Source organism: Capsicum annuum, unplaced genomic scaffold (assembly GCF_002878395.1).
Source record: "Capsicum annuum cultivar UCD-10X-F1 unplaced genomic scaffold, UCD10Xv1.1 ctg83390, whole genome shotgun sequence".
Classification (NCBI taxonomy): Eukaryota; Viridiplantae; Streptophyta; class Magnoliopsida; order Solanales; family Solanaceae; genus Capsicum; species Capsicum annuum.
In genome coordinates, this window is record NW_025894259.1 from 2,623,825 (window position 1) to 2,632,730 (window position 8,906).

The window sequence follows — 8,906 nt, forward strand, 5'->3', positions numbered from 1 at the left end:
TACAATTTTCTATTGTGTTGAAATGTCACATTCAGGGATAATAATATAGTACTGATTTACCTGAACCAAGAATCAACCCCAATTTCTTTTTCCCTGAAAATGAAGTAACGTCAGACAAATTGTGGAGGAGGTAGTATTGAAAAATAATAACCTGATAAGGAAGAAAATAGAACTTATAAAATGTTTCTGTGAATTGGAATGGATATAGTAATTTGATCCATGGTATTTTACTCTTGAGAAAGGATTCTTATTTTGCCCAACGAACCCACAAACTTAAAATTCTAGATCTGCCTATGGATATAGAGTGACATGCATTTATATAATTATTGGTTTTGGATCAGTAGGCGAATGCTTCTGGATGTGCTATTCAACAACAACAATGTACCTAGTGTAATCCACAAGTTGGGTTTGGGGAGGGTAGGTTGTACACAAACCTTACCACTATCTTTGTGGGGTAAAGGGGTTGTTTTCAATAGACTTCCGGCATAAAAGGAACATTACTAAAGCAGGATTCCAAGAAAAAAATAACCAGATAGCACGAAGCGAAGCAAATAAAGCAACAAATAGTACCACACATAAAAGAACAGGAGACTGTGATTGTTAAATACTACTAGACACCATTCATCAAAAAAGTTATTAGTATTTATACGTCGCTACACAAACTTTGAAATTAAACACATTATTAATCATCGACAACAGACAACCAAATCCAAATGATTATTCAATTGTATCTTGATGCTTATATCATCAAGCAATACTCTTTTGTGCTCTTGGTGATCACACAAAAGAATCAAAGGCACGGTGCCTAATCATAGCATAAGGTGCTGCATAGCTATATCAAAAAATTAACTGCTAGATAGGGTCATAGGGGTTTACTGGAAGGTTTGCAACTCAAAAAATGAGGCCTGTCAGTGCAGAAGCATTTGAATTGATAATTTGGCACATCGAATCCGCTCACTGGACGCGCATCTTTGAATACTATTTATTGCTAAGTTGGCCAAATCGATCTTATGTCTACGTCTATTATTATCAACAGCAGGCACTGATGAGATTCAATGAGGATAACCCTACGACTATAAAAATCAATTTTGTCATGAACTGGTAACATTCATGATACTCTGGATCAACATATCCAGCTGTTCCTTGAGGAGTAGTTGAGACATGACTAGCATCATTCGGGGACAATCTCGAAAGTCAAAAATCTGCAACTTTGACACGACAATTGTTGTTAAGGAGTATGTTGCTAGTCTCACATCATGATGTATTATGGCATAAGAATGGAGGTAAGCTAATGCACTAGCAATTTCTACAATGATATTCATCCGTATAGGCTATGGAAGGAATCCGTCCTTTGCTCTATCCCCATTCAACTGATCTTCCACTGTTCCATTGGGAATGAGTGCTTTGATGTGAAACCATAAAGGGTTACGAGCTTAGTGTATTTCCCTTGTACTTCCCTAATAACCTCTTCTCAACAAAGTAATCTTCATGGACTGGAGAGAACTGGAATCCAGTAGCCAATATAAAAAGTTAAGGAGAATATGTGGATTGTGGAAGTTCAAATGTTAATTCCAAGACGCTTTATGAAGGTTCTATAATAGCAGAACTTAGTTATTAAGCCATAGTTAGATTATTTAGACTTATCCAGCATGCAATTGATGAGTTCTCGTCCTTGCTAGGGCCTCTAAATTGAACCCAGAGAATGGCGAAAACAAAAATTTATCGATAGGTGTACATGGGAAGAAAAAGAACAGTACATCTCAACATGAATATTCATGATTTATCAGTCATTTCAAGACTACTCTTCGATTGAGTAGGGTTAATACATCTCCAAAAGAAACCTAAACAACTACCCATTACGTTCAGAATAATCGCTGAAGTTGTTGCTGGTAATGCAACTGCTGGTGAGGAGAAATCGGAGGTTGCTAAAACCACGCCCAAGGTGAAATTTTTCATGCCCACTTGCAAGGGAATACAGAAACGTTAACATCATTAGCTGCCTATATCAATGGGAAAAATAAGTGGACAGAGAGTGAGAAGCTTCTTTTTTATTTAAGGCTCCATTTGGCTGGAAGTAACAACTAGTTCAAGATGAAGTACATTTCAAACGATAATTATCTAAACCATTTTCCTGAATTTAGTTGAAATTGTACGAGTCTGTGGAAGAAAATGGTATAGGGAGGCAATCTCTATTCCGTTGGGTACAAATTTTTTGCAACAAAGAGCAATTCTTAACTTCAGAAATTAGAACAAAAGTGTAAATCATAACAGGGAATATATTGGCTTCATCCATGAGAAATATGTGTCATTCAGAAGTGATCAAACAGGGTACTGCTTAAATAAGTCTCAGGCTACTAAAATCAAAATAGGAACTTGTTATCAATGTGATCTTTTCCATGCTTGACAAGAATTTAACAAAGTAGTACATGTGGGAGTCTTACTCCCATCAAGAATATATCTCGATGGATACAACTCGTCTTTGAGGTTCGCTAAAACCAGCCAAAGCAGCAGAAAGATACCTGATGAAGATCTCATCTTATGACATAATCACATGGATGCTAAATATGGCCAATAGATTGAAACAAAGAAACAAAGATAATCTTACCCAACAAAGAAACTAGCAAAATCAAGTGATGAGAAGGACACCACAACCAGCCCAAATTCACTAGATAGCATATTCTGAGCACAACTAAGTATGGGTAAATCAGAAGAGAATGACATGCCAACCACGGAGGATCTCAGACGACCAACATTTTTTGAGAATATACTGAGCAGGAAAAGGAAAAAAAGACGGTGTGAGAAAGGGATGAAACAGAAAAGGACAGTTGAGTAAATATTCAGGCAAAAATAATTTAGGATCAACAACTAAACCTGGCAGAAACAAGAGATGTAGCTAAGAGACAACCAATGTTGATTTCCTTGTTCAAATCCACTAGATTGGAAGTTTTCCAACAATGTGAGGGTTCACATAATCTGAATAGGAAAAAAGCTTAAATGTGTCACTGAATTATCAGAAATGACTCATTTATCCCATCCATTAAAAGTTGAGCTTATTCATGCCATCGCCAATATAAAACCGATTTTAACAGTGGTTTTCAAAAGAACTGCTTTGCCACGTGGCCTCTTATTAGAGGTCCACGTTATTTTTAAATTTTTTTTTAAGTTTTGATCCATTAAGAAGAATTCATGCACACTCAACCTATCACCTTAACCCATTTTAATATTATTCTTAATTTTGACCCTAGATTTAAACATATATATAATCATTTAATCTTCGAACATGAAATTTACACACTTAAATACTACGTTAAAAATAATATAGGTTAGAATAATTAATAATTTAAAATGACAAATGAATAAATTGTGATTAAAAAATAATTTGTTTTGACTCTCGAAATCTGAATATCATTTAGGACGAAGAGAATACCACATACATGAAGGACCACAACTTTTAATTAGGAAGAATACCTAAAAATTCCTTCTAAATTTGAATTATAAGTTGTATAATTGAATTATTGGTAGTCTTAATTATTTCGTGGACTTGACTATTTGGTAGCCTTTATACTCTTTAACGTGGACGAGACGTAGAGCATAATTTATTTTTAGGCGTGTTAGAGTTTAAAAAAATATAAAATAAATAAAAGACCACCATCTAGGTACGTAGGGTGTTTTCAGTCCACATATTTTTTAGTGTTATTTGGTACCTTCTCACCCAGACACTATTTATGTGTATATTAATGGATCTTTAATGTGTATATTAAAGAATCCACCCACGCAGAAAAAAGTTATGCTCTACGTCTCGTCCACGTTAAAGAGTATAAAGACTACCAAATAGCCAAATTCACGAAATAATTAAGACTATCAATAATTCAATTACAAAACTTATAATCCAAATTTAGAAGAGATTTTTAGGTATTCTTCCTAATTAAAAGTTGTGGTCCTTCATTTATGTGATATTCTCTTCATCCTAAATTATGTGATGATGTTTGAATTTCGAGAGTCAAAATAAATTAATTTTTAATCACAATTTATTCATTTTTTATTTTAAATTATTAATTATTCTAGCCTATATTATTTTAAACGTAGTATTCAAGTGTGTAAATTTTATGTTCGAAGACTAAATGATTATATATATGTTTAAATCTAGAGTCAAAATTAAGAGTAATATTAAAGTGGGTTAAGGAAATAGGTTGGGTGTGGGTGAATTCTTCTTAGTGGATCAAAACTATAAAAAAAATTAACTTTTTTTAAAAAAATGACGTGGGCCTCTAATAAGAGGCCACGTGGAAAAGTAGTTTTTTAGAAAACCATCGTTAAAAAGTAATGGCATGGATGGACCAGTTTTATAACAGCGATGGCATGAATGAGCCCAACTTTTAACGGATGACATAAATGAGTCATTTCTGATAGTTCAGTAGCATATTTGAGCCTTTTCCCATCTGAATATGATCAAAGTTCTCATTGATTTTTGAGGATAAAATAAACAGGAACTAATCATGACAGTAGTTCTGTAAGTACGATGAAGTTACCAAGTAATGTGTATTGCTGTAGCACGGACTGAATTTGTAGAATTTTGAACAATATTTCATAAGGAACATGGATAGAAGGTTTCATGCAATGGTAGTTATAGTTATCATAGGATCTAATTTAGATGGTGGCGTAAGAGGAAACTTAATGAGATCTCAGAGCACTGAGAATAAGTAAATAATAGAAATTAAGATTTGCGGTAATTGCTTAGGTCTAGCTTGATATGAAGGCATTTATGACATCAAAAGAATGTAGGTACTGATCAATATCAAATTAAAGTAAGTACTGAACATCAAAGTAATGTAAGTACTGAACCTCAAACTAATGCAGGTACTAAACATCAAACTAAAGAGGTACTGAACATTAAACTAATGAAGGTACTGAACATCAAACTAATGTAAGTATTGAACATCAAATTAAAGTAGGTACTAAACATCAAACTAATGTAAGTACTAAACATCAAACTAAAGTAAGGACTGGACATTAAACTAAATTATGGTAAACACAAGTCTAGACAATCATTACAAATTCAAATTCATATAAAGCTACATGAAGTATTTGATTGATGATTTGCGTTGTTATCAGGTGTCGAGCCCATTACATTCAGTGGTGAAACAAGTTCATTCTCCCCCGCTTCAACAAGCTGACATAGTTAAAATAATTAATATTCAATACAAATCACCATAGTAGTGTTCTGTAAAACTCTTATCCTAAGCCTCCAGAAATTTACACTACTTAACAAGGTTGATTGGTGGGTGCAAAACTACCAAATCAGTAAATTATCTTATGCCAGAGCATAGAATAAAAAACATTCATACGTTTGAACTACCTATTCCATAGCTAATCAAGAGAAATAGAGAAAGAATCTGAGACATATGGAGTCCAAACAACTATACCCAGCTTAATATAATTAAGAACTAAGTCCATACTTTGAATATGATCAATCAAAAACTCAAGCATGGACTATAAATTTTAATAAAGTAAATCAGATAGAGGTTGTTTTATTTTGATACCACAAAGAAGTATTATGTTATTAAGCTGATCAGAATATGTTGTAACAGAAGAAGTACAATCTATATTTACTTCTTACCTATGGTTGAGGAGCAAACAGATGAGTAAATTCTTCAGGAATCTCTCCTTACTTTGATATTATGTAATTCTTCAGTGCATTCAGGGTTACTTCCAATTGACACTCGAAACGCGCAACCTTTTGACACAAATAGGTAGAAGTTGTTGATGATTCACCATATCTAGATGAAGACATGCTCAACTCACTACATCGCCGCTTGGTATTCACGAATGTGTTTGATGGAGTTGCTCCCATGCCCATACATCTTACTCTTTCAGAGTGCTCTGCCCCTGATATCTTTCCAATAATATCTTCAAGGGAAACATTAGACTCATTGATGTTACACTGAGTCATATTCAATTTAATTCTTCCCACAAGCATAAAATATCAATAGTAAGAACAAAATAGTGAGACTTGAGATGAAAAAATTATACAGTAATAATGAAATTAAGTAAAAAAAAATATACTGATGCCATACTTATCGCTATAGTTTGAGCCTTATCATTCACAAATGATCCATTCTTTCTCTTATGAGTTTCAATAAATATTTGTCCGTGACTAGGAAGTTTTTCAGTTTTCAGAAACTAATAAAGAAATGTATTACCACTTACAAATATTATCCTAAAACATTTTAAATAAAGAAAAATAAAATTATTAAGTTAATGTTGTACTAGTTCATATCGTCTTCTCGAGTTAGCTTTTGAACCACCAGTGTGTGGCATTGTTTGCTTCCTATGAATTTTCTTATTTCTTCTACAAAGCTCCTATCAAAAAAACAAATACAACTTAAAATTTTCATCTCTATTTAATTATGATAAGACCAAACTTACTAACATAATCTGAAGCTTACAATTGTTGATGGTTTCAGATGATAGGCAACAAAACTAGCTCATTGATCTTTTGTTATACTAGTTGGTACATTTCTGATAATCTCATTTTTTCTTTTGGTTGGGTCAAATATTCATTCCATAATCTCTGCCTATGTGTAGCCTACTTCTTTGAAATGCTAGCATTGCAATACCTGTATGTAGTATACTTACTTGGCCGAAAAAGAAAACGAGACTTCAAATAAAAAAGTTAGTTTTCTCATGTATTTTAAAATCTTTTTGATATCAGTAAATATATATGTAAGAATAATTGTACCTTTAGTATTATTTCAAATTAGTCTTCCATGTATTTCTTAGGCATGCTCAATGGCCTTGACCACTTCTAAAAATTAATCGGAAATAAATTATAATCAATTGTCAATGATCCACAGTATCCAGCGAGCAATCCTTGCGTATCACCATATGCTGCATCATACTCATCAAAATTCACAACAATGCGCTCTCCAATAGGAAGGTAATTAATCTCATTGACTTTGACATTAATCTGCTTGATAGTGTTTTCTGAGTCATTTAAGAAGAAAAATCAATCACTCAATCAAAAAGAAAAAAACATAAGATACTCATAAGTTAAAGTCAAAATTACATAAGACATATATACCTTCGGTCGCTACTCTCCAATATTTTGGAGATGAACACCGACGAATAGATGTCAAACTTGAATTACAAGGCAGAATTAAAGCTTGTTCTTGCTGCTCACAAGATCATGGAGTTTCTTCTTGTTGTGGGGGAGTTGGAACTTGTTCTTTTTGGGGGAAAACATGAGCTTGTTGTTGTTGTTGGACTTCATGAACTTGTGAGTGATTTGTTGAAGCATCTGGGAGGACTTTGGCTGCTGGAGTAGTTGATAATAAAGCATGTCCATTAGCAGACTTTAGTGGATTCTTAAAACGTTTAATCTTCGGCATCACTGCACATTCATAAGAAAAAAAGCAAACCAAATATGAAGATATCTAAGATAACAAGTTAATACCAAGTAATTGATAAAAATGATGTGTTCAGTGCCATACGAATAGACAGAGAATCGATAAACTACACCACATCATAATATTAATAAAACTTAGTAGTGAATGAAATAACATATACATCTACATCCCAAATATGAAGCACAAATGTGTATCCAACAATCTTGTTGATGAAAACAACATGTATATTTAGAAGAATCTAAGAACAAAAAGTTAAAAAAAATAGATCTAGTGGTAATATATCAATTCATCTCTCCAAAATAAATCATAAGAAAATTTATAGCTCTATAAGGGGAAGTTTTTCACCAAGAAAATGATAGAACAGGGGATGGTGGGAAGATGCAGGGGAGGTGGAAATTTGGAGGGAAAAACAATACAGAAAAGCTAGGGAAAAAAACATAGATATTTTCTTACGTTTTCCTCTCTTTATTTTTCTTATTAAGTTTTAATTTTCATTTAATAGAAGCACATTTTAAAAATTGAAATAATTCGTTTGGTAAGAGATACTCTATAGATGTTTGTAACTGTGCAACTTAAGAAAAGTGTATGAATCAACTGGGGCTTGGAATCCCTTTATTTTTAATAGTCTTAGATCGTATATATTTGAGTCCATAGGGTTACCTAGTATGTGAACAATCCTGAGTGAGAGCTGAGGTTTCTACGAAAGTTGGCAACTTTTGGTGTCTCTTTTATATTTGTGTCCTATTATGTCATTGTTTATAATCTATGATTAGTTATGATGTTTGTTTGCAAAGTGGACTCTTATTTATGCCTCTGTCATCACCCAATCCATATTCATCTTCATTGCCATCCACTCCAATAGGACGATGAGGAAAATAGTTGTTGTATTAGGTTGAGAACCATGATGTCTCAGATACAAATCACAACAGAGAAAAAAAATTGGTGCTTTTTTTTTTCCATTTAGTTGAGTTGAGATTCGGTTCATTTTGTGCAAACTATTTAACTTATTTATTATCGGTTCTTATATGTGTTGAACCTTTAACGACCCAATATGATATCATTTGATTCGTTCTGGCTTAATGATTATTCATCAATTAGTTATCAAGTTATTGGTCAGTCAGTTTATTTGATATAAAAATCGAAACAAAAAAATTAAAGTATCTTTTATATACTCCACTACTGACTTCTCGTCTAATGGTCCGAACCCATCGAATTCCGTTGCCACTGCGAGCAGAGATTACAATTGATAATCGATGGAGATGGTAGAGTTAGGGTTGAGAGGCGAATGGAGATTGGGCTAAAGGTATATTTAGAGTGAAATTTATATGTATGTTTTGATAATGATTATACATGCATATTGTGATTAGTTAGTTGCAATAGTGTTTGGGATATTTGTACTCGATATAGTTCAATATGCTTAGACGTAAGTTATGACTAATGGCTCGCTCAATATTTGTTGCGGACACGAGATATGGTCACACAAACCTTTGAGTATAGTGT

At 33.1% G+C, this 8,906-nt stretch overlaps 1 long non-coding RNA gene across 1 annotated transcript; it reads right to left on the reverse strand.

Moving 5' to 3' along the window:
• Positions 1-2,354: 2,354 nt before the first annotated feature.
• LOC124895675 lies at positions 2,355-2,957 on the reverse strand. The gene is made up of 2 exons (XR_007051848.1): positions 2,872-2,957; positions 2,355-2,767 (listed from the first exon to the last, which is right to left on the reverse strand). It is a non-coding gene; the product is annotated as an uncharacterized LOC124895675 (long non-coding RNA).
• Between the last annotated feature and the right edge of the window lie 5,949 nt (positions 2,958-8,906).